This window comes from Phocoena phocoena, chromosome 1, assembly GCF_963924675.1.
Source record: "Phocoena phocoena chromosome 1, mPhoPho1.1, whole genome shotgun sequence".
Classification (NCBI taxonomy): Eukaryota; Metazoa; Chordata; class Mammalia; order Artiodactyla; family Phocoenidae; genus Phocoena; species Phocoena phocoena.
In genome coordinates, this window is record NC_089219.1 from 149,102,550 (window position 1) to 149,123,724 (window position 21,175).

Sequence of the window (21,175 nt, forward strand, 5' to 3'; positions counted from 1 at the left end):
ACAAATCAAAAGGGTGCACAGAGCTGATTCTGAGAGTTCAAACTCCATTACCAGCTGATTTACTGAGCAGTGACCTGTGATTGCTGCGGGGAGGTTTGGAGGAGTGAGGAGTCTCTGTGAATCCCATCAACCCCATTGCCATGTGGCACACCAGTCAATAAGCTATTTAATTTAATGGGAAATGGTATTGACGAGCCGGAGAATGCAACTCACAAAAGATGCAGCTGCAAGGAACAGATAAAGTCTTCAACCTGGCCTCACTCTCAGGGTATCCACCCCTCGTCATCTCTTTTGTCAGATTCAGAGGAGGGATCCATGGGATTTGGGGGGGTATCAGGGCCCCAGGGAGATGGTGCTTAGGAAGGATTACCAACACTGAGAGATGGACTCAGCGAGAGGTGGATTGGCGGAGAGATTGGTAAGAAAATGGGAAACAGATCTTCTGAACTGAGGACAATGCTATTAATGACCTTTCAGAGTGAAGACAGTCAGCAAGGGGGAGGCCCATAATTCCAGAGGCAAACCCACCAGCTACATCCCCAGAGGAGAACGAACCCATCTGTTTGTATTACTCTTTTTTATGTGTCAGATCAGGAGTGAAATGCTCCCAGAACCAGAAGCACTCTTTGCCCATCACAAAATTGAATCTGAGAAAACCAAGCAGGTCACAAGTACCACTGGGGCTGCAGTGGGAGAGGCAGGGGACATTTTTAAAAAGGGAACAGACATATAAAAAATTAGGACTGGAAAAGTCCTAGGAAAGAATCTAGTCCAATGCCTTCCCACCAGTTGTGGAAAGTGAGTCTTAGAGAAGGGAAGTGACGAGTATAAGTCAACAAAGGAAAGGAGATGGAACTGGATCATTTCACTCCACATTCAGTGTGATTCCCACTGCTGTGAAGAGTGTAACAGATACAAGTGAAGGTGTAGGACTTGGACCATTCCCAGCCTTAGCACACACTGAGATTTAAGATATGAGTTTTAAAGAATAAACATAAAAGTGCTAGTTGGTAGAGTTATCAGACTAATAATTATTTATTAAATCAACATAGAGAGTTTATTTGTGTACTAGGTATTATTCTGAGTGTTTTATAAACATTAGTCCCTTTAATCTTCAATACAACCCTATAAGAGAGGTAATATTTTTATCCCTAGTTTTAAAGATGAGGAAATCGAGGTGTGAAGAAGTTAAGTAACTTTCCCAGGGTTCCCTCAGTAAACAGAAGAGCTGGGATGTGATGCAGGCAGCTGGCTCTAGAGTCCATAGAGGTGCTATGCTGCTTCCAATAATAACAATATCAAGGCCCATTGGTTGGAGCTTACCAAGTGCCAGGTATGCTGCAAAGTGTGGCATTATGTAAATATCAAAACGATTCCATGAGGTAGGTGTTATTATCCTCACTTCACAAATAAGAAAACTGAGCTCAGAGAGATGAAAGAAAATTACATAGGTCTAAGGGCTATGAGGTGCCAGGGCCAGGACTCGAACCCAAGTCTGTTTGACTCCAAAGCCCATTCTCTTAACTACTATTTAAGAGTGTTCTCCCCACCCCCAATCAGAGGAACTGGGCTCTAACCTCAGCTTTCACACGGATCCATCATGTAACCAAATGTTATTTTCTCATTCCTGAGTAAATTATTAACCTCTAGGTGCTTCAATACCCTCATTTGTTGAGCGGAGGAAACCTACCTCTTAGGATTGTTATGAAGATTAAATGATATAAATGTATTCATTTATTAACAAATATTCATTGAGCAGCTAGTCTGTACTAGGCACTGGTCTAGGCATTGGGGTTTAATACTCCGGGCTGGCTGACTTGAATTTCTCAGTAGTTGTGTCTTTGAATTTGTATTTTGTAAGCGAAGTCTGATGGAATGGTGGAGCATGCATGGAAGCTTAGAGCCTCATTCTCATGTGTGGTCCTGACTCCCTGAAACAGGTGATGACCACCTGCTCCCCTGCTCCCTGGGGCTCTGACCCCACTTGACCTCCCCCTACCAGCTCCCTTCCAGGGACCATGCCACCCTCTGTTGCCTGAGAGGGTCTGGCTGAAGATGTGAAATGGGTAAGGTATGGGTGTGTCCGGTGGTATCTTTGGTGAGAGCGTGACAGTAGCCACTCCTGCTCTGGGCTGGTAGTGACACTGTGTGACCTGGCAGGTGACCTGTCACCACCCCCAATCCAGGTAACTAGAGCATCCCAGCACAAAGGTTTTGCTACACTTGGAGGTTGTTCATCTGCCATGGATTGGGGTAGTGGGCCCATGAGAAGGGGATATGCCTGACTTGACTTCTATGACCCCTGGGTGGCACAGTGCATCAGTCAGCAGCTGGAACCTGGAAGCCCATGGACCTCAAGTGCCTCAAGTCATAGTGGAGGCACGTGGGCACCTGTGAGGGTCGGCACTGGCCTAGTGAGGATGCCTGTACCCGACAGAATGCAACATTAAACGGCAAATAAAAACCACCATGATGGGCCAGGAGACCATGGAAGAAAAGAGAAAGTTTAATATTTTAGTACCTCGAATAACACTTTTTTCCCTGCTTTTTGAATAAGGAGACCACATTTTCATTTTATACCGGGTCCCTATATTAGTTAGCTAGGGCTGTCAGAACAAAACCCCATAGACTGGGTAGCTTAAAAACAGAAACAGAAATTTGTTTCCCACAGTTCTGGAGTCTGGAAGTCCAAGATCAAGGTGTTGGCAGGGTTGGTTTCTTCTGAGGCCTCTCTCCTTGACTTGCAGATGGCCATCTTCTCACTGTGTCCTTCCATGGACATATTTCTCTGTGTATGCACATCCCTGTGTCTCTTTGTGTAGCCAGATTTCCTTTTCTTATAAGGATACCAGTCAGATTGGATTAGGGCCTCCCCTAAATGACCTAATTTTAATGGGAATCACTTCTTTTAAGACCCTGCTTCCAAATATAGTCACATTCTGAGGTTCTAAGGGTTAGGTCTTCAGCCTAGGATTTTTGAGCCCATAACAATCCCTCAAATTAAATAGCTGGTATTGTATGGAAGTGGAAAAAATATTCTGTTCTTATAGAGCTTACTATCATATGCAAGGAGATAGGTAATGAAAAAGTAAATATGCAGTATGCCAGCTGGAGATAGGTGCTATGAAGAACAGTAACACAGTTACTTTCCAGAATTAAACTGACTATAGAGTGATGGGGAGGTACTTGCTGTTTTACACAAGATGTCCAGGGAAAGCATCTCTGATATGGAAACATTTACACAGTGACCTGAAAGAAGCCAGGAAATGAGCCAGATTTATATCCAGATGGAAAAAGAAAAGGACAAAGTTTCAGAATAGCATCTGGCACATGGTAAGTCTTACATAAGCATTTGTCATCACAATCATCCTCATCACCATAGTATTCGTTATCACTTTTCCTAAACCTATTCTGCTGCAACTGATGGAGACCTACATGCATTTCTCAGTTCTTGAACAGTTTTGACCAAGACTGACCAAGTTCAAGGATGCTCTACCCTACCAACAGGTGACGTCTGGAGTTAATCTTGTTGCTATGGGCTCAGTTCATAATGTACCCAGGGTGATGGAGCCCTATGTACCAGCTGTGCTCATTCTAGTGTCCCACAAATCCCTACTGAATGGCTTGTATTTATATAATGAAGCTGTGAGAACCCCTGCTTTTCTTTGGTGGTCTATTTTCCAGGCAGGACTGAAGTTCAGCCCTTAACCCCATGCTATTTGTTTAGGGCCTAGCTCTTCCAACACCCCTGACGTTCTTTTCTCTAGAGCAATGGTTCTCAACTGAAGGGGGAGTTGTACTTTTTCACCCCTAGGGAACATTGAACAATGTCTGGAGACATTTTTTTGTTGCAACTTGGGGGGTGCTACTGGCATCTAGTGGGCCAAGGTCAAGTATGCCACCAAACACCCTACATTGCCCAGGATAATTCCCCCAACAAAGAATTATCCAGCCCAAAATGTCAACAGTGCTGAGGTTGAGAGACCCAGAATAAAAATAAGGAACCAAATGCCAAACATAAGGCAGGGTTGGGGGAACAGGAAGGGATGTGCAACATAGGGCAAAGTGTTTCATTATTGCGGAGGTCTACCCTCCCTACTCACCCCAATCCCTTTCCCTTCCATAGTCACCCTAATCCCTTTCTCAATTGCTCCAGGCAGTGCCTGGAGGGCTCCTATTAACAGATGGACCCCCAGGAGCTGCAAACCTGACCTTTGGTCTTGCTCACTGTTTACCATCCTACTGCCCTACATCCCTACTTCCCTGAACACCCTTCAGACTGGCATGGTTCCATATGGGCTGGAATTCACAGACTCCTTTGGAGACTGAATTTTGTAGTTTCATTTCTCCCCATAGGAACAGACTGACAGCTGGGCATCTCACCATCCGAAATCAGGCTCAGTGCCAACACCCCATCCTTCCCCGGATGGCTTACTGCTAAGTCCACCCCAGGGATGATGCTGAGGTTGTTTCCAAGAAAGTCAGCCATGCCTTTCACACCACAGTCAGATCAGAGCTCCACCTCAGAAAGAGTGTAAGGCTCAGCTTCATAGAGCAATTCTACAGTCTTATGGCACAGAATCTGTCCCCGCAACAATTTCTGCTACATGAACTCCTTTTCCACTCCCAAAATAACTGAGAATTTTCCCTCTTGCACCTTCAGTAATAGAACACCCAGAGATGTTCTTTAAGTTAAATCAGGCTTCCTCCTTACACATGGAGCATCTGTCCCTGGCCCTGCCTTTGAGCAGCAGCCCTCTGTGGGTTGTGGGTGAAGTGATGGAATGGTGGAGTATTTTCTCATTCATAAGTCAGAGGACAATGGTGCAGGGACTAGCCAGCCCCAACAGTGTCTGAGAGCTTTTGTGATCCCCGCAAGGCATGTTCCAGCAACCCAAAGAGTCCCTTCAGACAAATTTCTATGGCAACAGACAGCATCCAAGAGATGAAAGTTGTGTTCTGAATGTCACTAGCATCTCAGGAACCAATAACATAATGTAGGGTCTCTTAAAGATGGGGGTGGGGCAGAGAAGGAGAGATGACATTGGAATAGGAAGAATGTGTAGTGAGTTTGAAGCCTGGTTATTTATAAAGCCTGTAGAGTTTCTCCCAAAAGGGCAGAGGCAAACAAGAGAGAGAGAGAGGGAAATCATACCAACTACTAAATAAAAACGAGATGTGGGGGAGAGGAGAAGGCAAGCAGCCTGAGGCAGAGTGTTCCAGGTGTGGAGTTGCTTCCTACCCTCTGCTTTGTCTTTCTCACCTTCACCCAGAAATGATGTTGTTGCTTCTTAGAAAATGTTAAAGAATTGCCTTGAATTCAACTGTGGTAGCAAAGAAAGAGGGAGGGAGAGATTACATAACAGTCTTCCAACCTTGAGAAACTCTGTGCCAAAGGGGGTATAAAACACTGAACTTATAATCAAGAGGCATAGATTAAGTTCTATCACTGTTGCTTTTGGCCACCTGGTCCTGGCCAATGATGGGACCTCTATAAACTGTGGTTTCTCCATAATAAAACCATAATACCACTCTGCCTCCACCAGAACCCATTCTGAGAATCAAATGAGATAATAACTGTGAATATGTTTGTAAACAGTAAACCATCAAACCAGCCGTTCCCATGTTCTCTGTAGAACATTAATTCCATGGGATGGAAGTGAGATTCTCAAGTCAAAAAAAAAAAAAAAAAAAAAAAAAGTCAAGTTAAAGGGCTGCTCTTGTTGTTTTAATTGTGGGATTTGTGAATATCTTTCCAGAATTAAACTGACTGTAGAATCTTTTCCTGCTGAGGGCCTTGCATGACTGATGTTGCAGAGTGCGCTTTAGGAAATATTTCCCTGTAGAGACATAGGAAGTAATCACACTCTCCTTGGCTGCCGTAGGAATGACAGGGATGTGCAGAAGAGAGGGGTCAGGTGCCCTGGCAACAAGAGAAAGGGACCCTAGGACTTGTTACTCCTTTGATGAGTCTAATGCATATCAAAGTCTGAGAACCCCTCACTTTCTTCAAAAGTGCAGACCATATGGATGGAATTGTGCCCCTAGAAGATATGTTGAATTCCTAACTCCCAGTACTTCACATATGACCTTGTTTCAAATAGGGGGCTTTGCAGAGGTAATTAAGTTAAAATGAGGTCATTAAGATGGGCCCTAATCCAATATGGCAGGCCTCCTTTTAAAAAGGGGAAATTTGAACACAGAGACAGGCATAGGGAGAGACAGGCTCTTGGTAACATGCCATGGGAAGATGAAGGCGGAGATCAGGGTAATGTATCTACAAGCCAAAGATTGCCAGCAAATCACCAGAAGCTAGGGAAGAGGCATGGTACCGATTCTCCCTCAGAGACTGCAGAAGGAACCAACCCTGCCAACACCTTGATCTGGGATTTCTGGCCCCCAGAACTGTGAGACAATAAATTTCTGCTGTTTAAGCCATCCAGTTTGTTGCACTTTGCTATGGCAGCCTTAGGAAACTGATACACCACACCTCTAAAGAACTTGGCAGGCCTGTACATCAACTTTTGCAAGGGCCTGATATGTAGCTGGAACTCAGTACACAGACGATGTTCAAGCTGGGCTCTACTTAATAAAATCACAATAAAATCTGCTGAAATTCCTGAGGCTTTTATTCTTCCTCTTGAGCTCAGAGCAAACCATATTTGAAAAACTAAGCAACTCTAAAGATGAGCTAGCTGTCTTCTTTGGGGGAAACACTTGTACTCATCCAGAGGAGGATAAAGAGGATGGCGTACATTTGCGGTAGTTGAGATAATCAAATCTCTTCAACAAATACACACAACCAAGCCATGGCAGAGATGTGGGCCAGGTGTTTCCTCAGCAGGACCGCTCTGTGGGGTCTTGACTTAAAATGTGATTATGGTGTCCAGTATCTGGCAAGGAATGCATGTCTGAAAAACAGGAGGAAAACATGGTAGTTTAGGCCTGAGTGGCTTCTCATTGAGTTTTAAATACAACTTCAGTTAATTTTAACCAGTCTTCAGAGAACTAAAAAGTTATTCCAAGTGCTATTTGACAAGGAATCGTTAAGAAATTGCTTTTTTTCTAAGATAGCCAATCCTTACAAATATTTAAACAATATTTTGGTACATTTCCCTATGACTTCTGACAAGGTCAAATATTTTCCCTCTCATGGGAAATGTTTTCGGTGCCAACAGTGTAAACACAGAGTCTTTAAATTGTGTTTGTCGGCTTTTAATTTCAGGGAGTGTATTAGCACTCTGCCATTTCCCCAAATTTTCTAATACATTATATTGAGCAAATACACTTTTTTCATAAACTCTGGCAAATGGAAACATAATGTGGACAGAATAACAGCTTCCATTCTGTCCAGACTTCTAGAAAGCTCCAAGATAAATTAAATGCTCAATATCAACAATTGTTAACTTTTTTGCTTCCTCTATTTTTTTAAGTACATGATTTTTTATTTCCATTTTTAATGCCTTATTTTATCATTAGGTCTCTGAAGTTTTTCTTAGATCTCTTTTCTGAGCTCTAAACACCAAATATCCAGCAGTCCAGCATATATATATATATATATATATATATATATATATATATATATCTGTCCAGCCTGGATATCTCACAGAAACTCAAGCTCAAGACTACATTCAAAATCATGGTTTTATTTTTCCTTCTAAAACAGACAATTCTTCCTGCATTTCTGTCTCGGTGACCATCATCACCATTCACTCACTTTCCCAAGCCACATATTTGGGAGAACTTCAGATATTTCCTTCTTTTTAACTACCCACACTCAATCCATTACTATTCTGTTGACCTTGACTTGGTATTTCTCAAATCAGTTTCCCACTATGTGCTGCATCTACCTTTATTCAGGTCTTCCTGGATCACTGCAATGCCTCCTAAAAAGTTTCCATTCCTGTAATTTATTCTTTAAAAAAAATTAACCCAGTGATGTCACTCCCTATTGAGAAGCCTTCCAGGCTTGTTTTTGTTGTGAGGATGGATTTAGGGCCCTTTAGCATGGCACAGAAGGTCACCTCTCCAGCTTAGTGTGGTACCCAAGTTCACCTCCTCAGACTAAGGTGGGTCACATGCTCACCTCCACAGCATCAGGCCTCTTAGCACAGGGCACTGGCTCACCTCTCCAGCTTCAGGCTGCAGCATGCACACATGAACACCTCCACAGGCTCAGGTTTCACTTTGCTTTAGACTGTAATTTATGCCCCAGACATTTTGAATTACCTTCAAGTTCATGATGAGACTCCATCTAAATATACACAATCTCTGAGCCTCCTCCTTCTGGGTCAGCAGCACCACCATTAAATATCTCAACAGCTCTGACTTGACCAGAAAAAACAGTGTCTCCCCAAAATCAAGTGTCAGAAGAAAAATACACTGCAGGCCTTTGGACTTGCTGTTTTCTTTTCCTCGAATGGCGTTTTCAAACCCGGTTCACCTGGATAATCCCTCTTCCTTCTCCGAGACTCAGCTCAGGCATCTCTTCTTCCTCTAGAAAGGTTTTGCCATTTCTTGTTTCCCTTTAAGAGTTGTAGCTTCTTGCTTGTGTGCTTCCAATATATCTTTTGTGTGGTTTTACTATATCTCTTGCCTCTGTGCTGTAATTGTATGTTACTTTATACTCACCATTGCTTTGAACACTAAATTTTAAGTTCCTTGCCTTGAAAGCAAGAATAGTTTTGTATCACTTCTATCCCCAGAATCTAGAACAGTGACCATCACATAATGTGAATTCAATAGAACATTTTCCCATGAAATGAACAAATGAGAAACTTCATGGAATTATATGAGTTATAATAGCTAAATATAAAATAATAGCCTTTAAAATATAAGGTCATACCACATACAGCTGGTCACAATTACTACTGATCTACTTTATTGCAAAGTAGATTGTGTCTATGAATATGTCTACTACCAAGGCTATGATGTTCCCTATGTAAATCACATGTAATTAACTAAACTAGGTTTTTACTTTCTATACAGCAAAGCCTTAGGATAAATCATTGGCTACAAAGACACCGTCTCTCTGCCTCTGAGATACTTATATCTAGATATAAGATACGACTCTATCTTACAGATAATGAAACTGAGGCATTGAGAGAATAAATAACTTATAGAAGGTCACTCAAGGAATAAGTGTAGGATGAAGAATCAAATTTGGGCAGTCTGCCTCCTGATTCAGACTACTTTCCATTTCTACTGACTGTAAGATATTAAAGGGAAATCTAAAGAATAACATAATTTTTAGCTCAAAGTTGTATGAAAGCTATAGGAGGTCAAAGAAGTAGATGGAAAAATTCATCATGGAAGAGCTAGTATTTGAGTTGGTCTGAGAGAACTGGCTCCACACATACAAAGAAAAATGAGAGGTGTTCCCAGAGGAGGAAACAGCGTAAATTAAGGCTCATGCTTAGACAAATCATGTAAAACATAACAAGAGTACTAAGTAGAAAACAATTATTCAGAGACAGTAATTGTTAAAATAGTCTTAATCTATTTTCTCCCAGAGTTTTTTTTTCTTCTAAATGCATAGGTTTTCTGTTGTTTGTTTTGAAAAATTGAGATCATATCAGTTTTTGTTTTTAAAAATTGAGATCATATCATATGCACAATTTTGAATCCTACTTTTCTTTAACTTGTGTACTAATATAAGCATTTTCTTGTTATAAAGTATTTGTATGCATCATTTTTAATGGCCCCCAGATCATTAAACAGATGCATGATAGTTTAATTAAACATCTCCCTATAGTGGAACACTTAAAGTTCTTTACAATTTGTTTGGATTCGAAATGATGCTACTAACATCTTTGTCCATAAACCTTTTACTTTTTTTACTCTTATATCCTTGTGATAAAATACACAAGTGGAATTCCTAGGTCTAAAGTTACTAATTTTTTACTGTTTTTTTTCCCTCAGATAATTAAACTAATACTTGCTGGAAACAGGGTCTCAGAGCTAAATGAGTTAAAGTTGCTGTCCTCAGGATCTGGCTTTCTAGAGGAAAAGTGAATAAATAAGCATAGACAAATAAACAAAATCCAGTAGGGAAAATGTCTTAATTGAAAGGAGTATAAGCAAAATCTGGGGGACACGTGAAATAAACAAAGTCTCTGCTGGGAGAATATGGAACATGTCAGAAGGAAGTGACTTCTGAAATATGTTTTTATTAGCTTAACTTGACACTGAGTTGAGGGAGACAACTGTTATTTCTGATCAAGTCAGAACCGTTAAGATATTTAAAGCTAGTGCCACCAACCCAGAAGAAGGAGGCTGGAGACTATATATTTTTAAGATGCACTTGCCTGCATTATTAACTAATATGATCATAATTATTAACTCATGTAAACAAATTACTAAATACAAAACACTGCATTACCTAATCCCCATTTGAGGAAGCTCAGTGCCTTGCTGGCATTGTTCAACTTTGTACCATTTTGGGAAAAGTGAAAGAAACTGGAAAGAAGCAAGAAACTGTTTCTGTTTTGAATGATTCTGGCAACAGTACCTTGTTATAAACCATAGAGAAAAGAGAGGAGAAAGCCTTAGGGTTCCTATGACTCTTTCCTTCACACTCACCCTCTAGGCAAGAGGTTTCCAGACTCTCTCAGTTTATGTGGCCCCCTTAGTGTCTCAGTAATTACTTTCATGGCATTCCTAAGCCAGAGGAAATAACTAACTGTTCCATTTATTAAGCAGTTAGGTTAAATACATACCTAACTAAAGTTAGGTTAAATACATAATGATATTTAATGTCCTAATAACATAGGAGCCATTTGAAAAATAATACACATTAATTGAAAGAAAAAATTATTTGCACTTTATTCTTAAAAAAACTGCAATTACTTGCAAAGGAGACATGTACAGAATTCTCAAATCTTGGAATCAGATTAAACATCACCACTCTTATCTCCTGATCTTTCCTGATTTTAATGTAATACTTACCTTTTACCATAATTACTACCATAAACACAACTTCACAAAGATATGAGGGTGCCTTGCTTGTGGGAATGTAAAATGGTGCAGCCACTGTAGCAAATAATATGGTGGTTGCTCAAAAAAATTAAACATAGAATTATTACCATATGATCCAGCAATTCCACTTCTGGGTATATACTCAAAAGAATTGAAAGCAAGGATTTGAACAGTTATTTATACACCAATGTTCAAAGCAGCTTTACTCACAGCAGCCAAAAGGTAGAAACAACCCACGTGTCACTGACAGATGAATAGATAAAGAAAATGTGGCATACGTATATCGAATATTATTCACCCCAGAAAGGAAATTCTGATGCGCGTTGAAACATGGATGAACCTCGAAGACATTATTTTAAGTGAAATGAGCCAGACACAAAAGAACAACTATTGCATGATTCCACTTATTTGAGGTAACTACAGTAGTCAAATTCATAGAGACAGACAGTAGAATGGTGGTTGCCAGAGGCTGAAGGGAGGGGAGAATGCGGAACTGTTGTTTAATGGGTACAGAGTTCAGCTGGGGATGATGAGAAAGTTCTCTAGGTGGATAGTGGGGATGTTTGCACAAAAACATGCCTATACTTAATTCCACTGAACTGTACACTTAAAAATAGTTAAAGTGGTAAATTTTGTTATATACATTTTACCACAATAAAGAAAAAAATATATGATGACATCAAAAGAAATGCAGTACAGTCTAATGCTGAAGCATAAGCTACCTGGAGCTGACAGTTTGCCTAGTGTCTGACCATCACTATATTTCCCTCAAAAATTTAAAATATTCAGTGGCATCCCTGTGAGTTTGCTGCAGTACTCTGGGGTGCCTTGGCAACCTTTATAGACAGCTATAGTTCATGTTCTCTACCTTACAACTTATTGCTTCCCCTTCTGGGTAGTTATAGACAAAAGGGCGTGAAGGAAGATGCACAGCTAAGTTTTGCCCCGACTTGGTCTGTGGTCTCAGAACACAACTACCACAGCTCCTTCCTTCAGTGAAGACAATATATTTCAAAACTCTTTGCAAACTCTAAACCACCAAATAAAACTATATTAAGTTCTATATACCACTCACAGGACTCAGAAGAAGTAGGGGTGTTCTAAAGCACTTCTGTTAAAATCCTCAAAATGGCCAACTAAATCCTGCCCAGTGAAGTCAGGCAGGCAGGCCTCCCTCTCCAGCGCTACTCACTGCCCTCATCCCCCTCATTCTCTGTACTCCTACCATCTTCAGCTTCTCTCCATTCCTAACTCGTCTTCAACTTCCCCCTCCAAGGCCTTTCCCCATGCTCTACCTCCTACCTAGAAAACTTGTTCCCATTCCTCCCACTTTACCTAAGAAATTCCTGCTTATCCTTTAATCCCCAGCCTAACTGTCACTGTACCTGTGAAACTTTCCCTGATGTCCCGGACTAAACAGCTGGGATCACTTCTTTGTGGCCGTTGTATGATGTCTTCCTCTCTAGCCTGTAAGCTCATTGAGGGCAGGTATTATACCTGTCCTTTCCCGCACTGTGTCCTCAGTGCCTGACACAGTTCCTGGAACATAATAGCTGCTCAGTTAATATTAGGTGCTCCTCATTCACAGGAAATGTCAATATTTGTACAACGAAAGCTGAGATAAAGGAAAGAGGCTGACTGTATTGCTATCAGCTCTCTTTATCCCTCAGTCATCTCAATGCTTGTTTTTGTTCTTTCTTTCTTCCTTTTCTCTTTCCTTCTTTATTTTATTTTATTTTTTTTGCGATATGCGGGCCTTTCACTGTTGTAGCCTCTCCCATTGTGGAGCACAGGCTCCGGACACGCAGGCTCAGCGGCCATGGCTCACGGGCCCAGCCGCTCCACAGCATGTGGGATCTTCCCGGACCGGGGCACGAACCCGCGTCCCCTGCATCGGCAGGCGGACTCTCAACCAGTGTGCCACCAGGGAAGCCCCTTTTCTCTTTCTTAGTATCTCCTTCTCTCCATATGGCTCTTAGTACTCTCATACCAGGGACTGAGACAAAAGTGTTGTTCTGGGGATCTGAAGCAGGAAAGGAGAGAGGAGCTTCTCTTTCTTTCCTGGAGCACAAAGAGATAAGAATCTGTATGTTTGAAAGTTATCTTCGGACAAGTACAAAATCTGGCCCTCACTCTCCTCTTTCCCCAAAGCATAAACAAGTCTCTGCCTCCTTTCTGTGTTAATATCCATGTAAAAAGATCTTCAGTAGTAGTTGGGGGGAGCAGGAGCTGGAAGGGAGAGGTCTCTTCTTAGGTCTCCGCTGGTGATAAGGGACTGTCAGGCAAATTCCAGTGCCCACCTCCCACCTCTTATTATTGAGAGCCTCAGATGTGCCACGATTGGGTAAATCGCTTCACTCACAGGCCCTCTACTTCTAAAGAAGAGTCTTGCAGCAGAGATACCACTGTGCCCGTGTTACTGAGAGGGAAACTGACTCTCAGAGAGGTTAAGTGGTGTTCCTAAGGCTACACAACTCACTTTGTCCTCAGTGTACTAGGACATCCCTTCCCGGCCCCCACCCCACGCCCACTCCATTTCAGCTTCTGGTAAAAGAAACATGGCAAGGATTTCCCCTTAGGCGCCTCCTCATTTTCTTGGGCACTGAGGCTTATGCAGAGCCGAGAGCGCCTATGATTTTGTCTGCCACTTAACTGATGTTAGCCGGAAGCAATCTACTTAAAGTTTAAGCATCAACTTATCCCTCTGTTAACTGTGCATTCATTTGCCAGGGGATGGTTAACTTTAATGGAAATGGGGGATTGGATCATGTAGCAACAGGTTCTGTGACATGTGGGAGCCAGAAGGGAAGTGAGAGGCCTTCCCTGTCAGATGTTTTGTGGAGGGGGATCTGGTGTAAAGAGCTGGATTAATTTTCTGCCTGCAATTTCCCCACAGGGGACAGACAGGAGGACTCTCATTCTGTCACCCCATGATTGACATCAAGAGTTCACTCTCCTCACAAGGCAAGATGGTATCTGAAAGAATGAGGAAAGGGAGGAGACGGGGTTAGAATTTCTCACAGCCACAGGAAACACAGATGATACACAGGATCTCAGAACTTGCCCGCTGGAAGGGACCTCTGGGCTCATTCAGTCTCACCACTTCATTTTACAGAGGAAGAAACCAAGGCCCAGAGAGGGACAGTAGCCTGTCCTACAATACACAGCAGGTCTTAGAATATAGCAGACTTGTTTCCCCATCTCACCTTCCAAGAGTCTCTTGACTTCTAAATGGTAAACAAAGTACAGCTTGTTTAATTCCATGAACCAAAAGCCAACTTTTCTGGACTTTTAACAGAAAGCATTCTTTGATTTCAGGCCCATGTGGTTTCCTGTTTTCTCCCAAAGAAACAAAACTTTCCTTTGAGAAAATTAAAAGGCTCCAACTTCTTGAGTTCCCATAAGTTTTTTCCCAACCATCTTTAAGGACTATAGGGTACAACCTCCTTTTTGTCATATGTTCTGATTAGGTATGGAAGGCCTAGAAGTTTTATTTAGTTAATAATGGTTGAAGCAACCAGAAGAGAAGGGTAGCCATGAGACACCCTACAAATCTAGAGAAGTAGACCTGACTGAGAATCTGGTAGCTTCAGTCTTCGTCCTGAAGGCTCGTTTAAAAATGTTTCCTTGCTTGGCATTTTAGAGGTGCCATACTGGCTCAACTTCAACCAGCCGACTTTTCTTACCAAGTATCCGTTCTAGGTCAGGCAAGTTTCTTTACTGGCACCTCCAATTTCTCATGTCCATTCATAAAATATGTATTAAATACCTATTATGCATTTGACATTGTCCAATATTCTGGAAATAAAAGGAAAGAAGATAAACCCCGTTGAATAGCTTGCAAAGGGTCTGATACAAAGTAGCATCCTTCAGTCTGCAAGTAGCGATCCACTTGTAGGCCATGAAATACATTTAGTAGGTTGTGACCAGAATTTTCTTTTAATGAAACTGTGGTAGATTGCTGCAGTACTGGCCCTCCATTTTTTCCCTCCCTCTATGTGACTCACTGGCCAATGGAACAATGGCAAGCATGACATAAGCAAGGACTTCAAAATTGTTTAAGCTTTGGAACTTATCCTCTCCCTGCTGTTAGGAACTCTAAGATGATCACCATGTGAGTAAACTTGGACCAGCCTGTGGAAGAAACAAGGCACATGCCTTGGTTATCTGTACCCTGGACTGCAAACCAACTACCTGATGCGTGAGTGAAGCCTATTCAGAACCACAGCCAACCCACCAAAGGACCACAGATGCATGAGCGAGCCTGGTGGAGATCAGCTGAGCTCTGCCCAATCCAGAAGAGGGTTTTCCAACCTTGGCATTCTTGACATTTGGGGTCAGATAATTATTTGTTTCAGGGCTGTTCTGTACACTATAGGATGTTTAGCAGCATCCCTGGCCTCCACCCACTAAATCGCCAGTAGTGTCGCTGCCACAGTTATAAAAAGCAAAAATATCTTCGGACACGGCCACGTGCCCCTGAAGGGGCAAAATCACCGCCAGTTGAGAACTACTGATCTAGAAAAAACACCTCACAAAATCATGAGCAAACTAAACAGTTGGTGTTTTAAGCCATTCAGTTTCGAGGTGGTCTGTTATACAACCAAAACTATCTGATATAGAAATAGACTAGAATAGGATAGATCAGGAAACATGTCACTCAGTAAAGGTAAGTGCTATTTTATGGAACAATAGCATGTGCATACTGGCTCGTGACATAAAATGTAATTCTTGCTCTGGTTACGGTCAAAAAGATTTCAAAGTCCTGTGAACTTCTTGATTGTCATTCAAAAAACATGGTGTTTACTTTCTTTCCACTTCCTCCACTTCCTTCAGAAGACCACAGTCTCTTTTGTAAATTACCTGCCCCCTATAGGAACCCGGCAAGTCCCTTCTGGGGTTTGAGCCATCACCCAGCTCCGCCTGTGTGATTCATATTGGCGACCAGGAGCAGAATAACAGCCCCATGCTGACTGTTTGGGGTATCACCTGATAAACCTTTTCCTAAGAGGAATATCACCCACCAGGAAAGCAACAGCTGCCTGCGATAACTGTGCTTTTCAGCTAAAGCAGGCCTGGGGCACCTGACCTCCTCCTTGGCCACATGCCGTGAATCAGGCAATTAGCAACACAGCAGCTTCACACACAGCAGAGCTGGGATGGAGCCTCCACTCCTCTCCTGGTTAATTCTTACTCTTCCTGCAGGAAGCACACTGGACTAGAAGGGCACCTTTGGTGGGGAGCATCCTTATGGCTGTTGGGTTGTCTGAGGCTGTGCCTGGCTTTCTTCCTCCCCTTCCCTCTCTGCCTCCCCTCCCCTCCCCTCTCTGCCTCCCCTTTTCCCCACAGGAAACGAGCCTGCTGGGCCAGCATGGAAAGTCTAGGCTGAGAGGAAGATTTACTGTTTGTTGTTAGGCTATTAACAAGCAGTCTGCTAATGCTCTCCGATTGATTTCTGGATGCCTTTTCCCTTCTGGACTGTTGGAACTCAGCTGCAGAGGCTGGTGTGAGGAGACTAAATGTTTGCATGGTTCCTCACCCCAAGGAGAGCTAGAAAAGGCATAGGAGTTTATGAGATGAATGCCCATGCGGGAAATGTTAAGCCGACTCTACCTCCCCCGGGAATCACATTCTACAGAAGGGGTGGTTGAGCAGGGGCTTGAGTGTCTGAGTTTGAAGCCTACTTCTTTCCAGTAACTGATGTGTTTCCAGTTGTCAAGGTTCTGCCACTTTGGGCATGTCACTTAAGCCCTTGGAGTCTGCTTTGTCCTCCAGTAAATAAGGACCGTAACAGTATCACTCTCAGTGTGGTTGAGAAGCTTACTTGAAATACTCCCTGTAAAATTCTGAGTAAATAGGATCATTTGGTAATACACAAATGGAATTAGACAATTTCCACGACTGGTAATTCTGGGACACAGTGGAAAATGGGACAGATTTTATCTCATTGATAATTAGACACCATGGCATTAGACCTTTTCCATGACTGGGAATTCTGGGACAGTTAGGGAAAATAGGGCTCCCTTCTCTCACCCTCTGTACTGAGGGTCATGCTACCAAATACGCCAATTCTTTTAAGAAAATCAGAGTGTGCTTTTGTTTTCTTTGAAAAAGGTGGCTAAAAGCCACTCTTGGCTTCCCTTAAGAAACAAACAAAAAAAAACCTAATCTACAGTGGAAGATTTTAAGTGAAAGGAAAATATTTTTCAGTACAGGAAATGGTATTATATGTCTATATGGCACTTTACAGTTTACAAAGGCAGTTTATTCCCCCGCTGGAGGCACTTAAGAGTAAAATTGGCAGCGACAGCTCTAGAATTCATTCACTCAACAAACAAATCTTCACTGAGCACCCACCATGTGCAAAGCAGCTTTCAGGATATAGTACAGAAGGTGGCAATCATACCCTGTCTTTGTAGAACTTACATACCCCTAAGAAACAGTCCAGAAAGAATGAAAAATAAAAAATGAAAATAGAATAGAATTCCAAGGTCTATGAGGAAAATAAAACAGGATAATAATATAGACACTATAGAGGTGCCATTTTAGAAAAGATGGTTAGGGAGGGATTTTCAGAGGCATTGCCATTTGAACAGACACTTTAATGAAGAAAGGGAGAAATATATATGGATTTCTGGGAAAGACGTTCCAAAATGAAAATAAGTACAAAGGTCCTGAGGCAAGAATACACTTAGCATATTTGAAGAACAAGACAATTCAGACCCACCCCTGTTCAGATTAAATGCTTTCGCAAGATCCTTTCCAGCATTTTCGGTCTTCCTAAAACAGATGTAGTCTTTTAATTATTATTTATTCACTCTTTATGGGTAATATAGCAGCGACATAAACTTTGCATTAGAGTGGAATAAAATTTACAGTCAAAGCTGGCTGAGTTCAGGATGTCAGCTGTTTCAAATAAGGCCCACGGACTCTGAAAGAGCATTTGGGACTGGTTATCCCAATCAGACCTCCTGAGACCTCAAGGCACCCTGTTTATCTTCAGAGTTAAGTGAGAAGTGGTTGATCCTGTAAATGCTGGGGTAGAAGGAGCCACAGAAGGCTTCATCTGCACCCTGCAGGATGCCTGAAAAGTTACCATCAGAGAAAGAGTTGGCTGGAGAACTGAGAGTTAGAAGGGAACAAAATGGATAGGCTCTGCTGGGTGGGGTGGAAGCGCATATACTTGCTTTATATGTTGTTTTTCTCTGCAGACGCTGATCCAAACCAGGCAATGAAATCCACTTGCACAGCTCAATCCTCTCTGCATATGGGAGTAAGAGCTTCATAAAGAGCCAACTTTGCTTCCCAGAGAAAATGGAGTTTGAGCTCCCCTTGCTTTTCTCTGCCGCCTGAGTCACCAGCTTAGTGCCACTTGGCACCAGAGGAACGAAAACAGTATCTTTGTAACTGTTTTATGTTAAATTAGTTAATGGGGACCCTCCTATTTTCTTCATGTTCCATTTTACAGGGAAAACTATCTCACATGAGATTCTATTAAGCTTTCCTTTCTGGGAACCCAGAAGGCAACTATGAATGTGCTGACTCAGGATCCCTGGGTTTGCCATGGCTCCAAGTGGTAGCAGGAAGGGGAATCAGACCAGAGCAAGAAAAGGAGCTAGAGGAACAGAATCTCACCTCTTGGATGCCTCCTGTTGAATTGCTCTGGTTCTATACTTAGCCCGTATTGCTGCTCCCAGCCAATCAGCGCAATTACTTAGATATCCACATGGAAAGATTTGAAAAGCAGACCAACTCATAATTTTCTTTTTGTTAGAATCTGTCCATTGTCAAACTTCTGTGAATTATGGCTCTGTGTTCTGTGTATGATACACTTCCTGGTCTACACCTCTTCCTTACTAACCCCTCTTTACTCTTCCATTTTGTTATCCCCTTTTGCCATAATCTCTGTCTAGAGGGCAGAATCATAGGCAATCTGGACACACTCTTGAAGCAGACTGAATTCCTACATTCAGACCACTTGGAAAAGCTTTCAGAAACTCAGGCCCTGAATGAACTTTCTTTCACCCAGGTGTAGAAGGTACAGATTTTCCCACAAGAGTGATGGCTAGATAAATTTTCCCTTGAAGATATCTTCATCTACCATCACCTTTCTACTAGGAGTGGTCAATTATCCATTAACTGTTAGATATAGTAGCTGTTATGGGAAAAAGGGAAATTTGGGCTACAATCCTGGCTCTCCACAGATGCGTCATGTCTTCATCTGGGGTCTCAGTTGTCTCATTTGTAAAAGAGCATTTGGAGCAAATCCTCAGAGCCGCAGGGCTCTGCTGGGGAGCCCTTGGCCTTGTGCTCTCTCTTCAGCCAGTGAAGAGCTATCATTCCTAATCATGGACCTCCACACAGGATTTCATCTCTAAGGAGTTTCATTAAAAGAGTTTGAAAACCACTGGGCTAGATAAGCTCCAAGTTGAAGAATGTGAGGAGGCAGCACCTGAGAGCACACTGAGGGCACACTCATTTCAGGACCAGCTGCTATCCTAGTACAGGTGTCAGTGACGGTAATTTCTCAAAGTGTGGTCCCTGAACCAGCAGCATTACTGGTCACCTGGGAACTTGTTAGAAATGCAAATTCCCGAGCCCTATCCCAGATAGGGATAGGCTTACTAAATCAGAAGCCCTGGGGGATGGGGGTGGGCCCTTCAATCCACATTGTTCTGCTAAAGTCTGAAAACTGCTGCAGAGGAATGGACTTAAGTCCTTTGCCAGATCTTTTACAATTCCCCTTCCCATCACTTTACCCTTACGTTTTCAAGGCCACATAAGGCACACACTTCGAACTCCTGGAAGCACACCAGCTCGGCTTCCAAAGGTGAAATGCTAGCATCCGGAATGCTGATCTGTAGGGATAATAAGGCTGGGGGGAGGACTTTAATCCTGCCAAGGCAAAGGACTAGTTCCTCTCTGCAGCTGCCTTCAGGACACCAGAGCTCTCCCAAAGGAGGCACCTCACTTATTAACATCATAACTCAAGCAAGTTGCTTGGAGTCACTGCACATGGAAAATTGCATTCTGCAAAGTGTTGAAGCTGCAAAGTCACCAGCTGAGTCGATAGACTTTTATTTTAACGATGTTTGTGATCAATATTTAAACAGGATTGACCGAGCCTGCTGCTAGCACACCTCTCTCCTTCCAGCTGCTTGTGAAAGATAAAATATTTACTGGGGGCGGGGGATGGGGGGGGCGCGTACAATGGTTTGATGCCAAGGGGGAGTTTGGGGGTGTGGTCTGGGGCAAGAGTGCCATAGGATACATTATCATCAAGCATCAATGGGTCTGTAGTCTCTCAGGGCTAAAGGGACTTTTGTTCAGACTTTCTGGGCAGATTAGGAGAGAATGAGGAGAGAATTTATGGAAAGATTTGGTCGCTAGTAGTATAATCTTTAGAGTAATGAGATTTTCTTGGAAATAGTCATAGTACATTTAATCTTGATTTTATTAAAACTCAACAACAGTATGTATCTAAGAGCCCGGTTCTGGGCTCAGACAGCTAAAGTGTAACCTTGCCTACTGTGTTTCCACAGGCATGTTCATTAACATCTCTGGGTTACATTTTTTTTCTTTCATCTGTAAAATGGTTCCTCTTGAAGTTGTAAAGTATAAATGAGATGATGTAAATCAGTTGAAATATTGGCTCCCCAGAGCAAGTGCTCAATAAGTGTTGGGAAATTATTGGTAGATCTGGAACTCATGATCTAGATTTGTCTCTGACACTGTAATTTCAGAGACTTATATGATCAATGTACAAAATTAGATAACATTTTAGGACACAGTTTGATTAAGTGCTAGGGTATATAGTGTAGTCTCTATCAAAAGAAGGCTGAGAAATGGCTTGAGAAATCAGGTTAAACTATGTGGGAGAAATCAAACTTGAGTGAGACCCTTAAAGGTAAAGAGGACAATTGAGAAAGCCCTTGGGAGAACAGAATGTGTGAAAGTATAGCATGCAGATCTGATGCTGTGAAGGACCTGTTGAACTGGAGGTACTTCTGCCCTTGTCTCAATACACAGGAAGAGTTAAGCACCCAATGAGTCAGATACATCAGGAATGTGTGGGCTCAGGAGAGGAAGCTAGAACTGCTTCCAAAGGATGGGCAGCAAAAAGGAGCCCATTTTGGGGGCTGGGCAGAGAAGATTAGTAGACATGGTAGGGTGACCAACCTGTACCAGTTTCGCACTT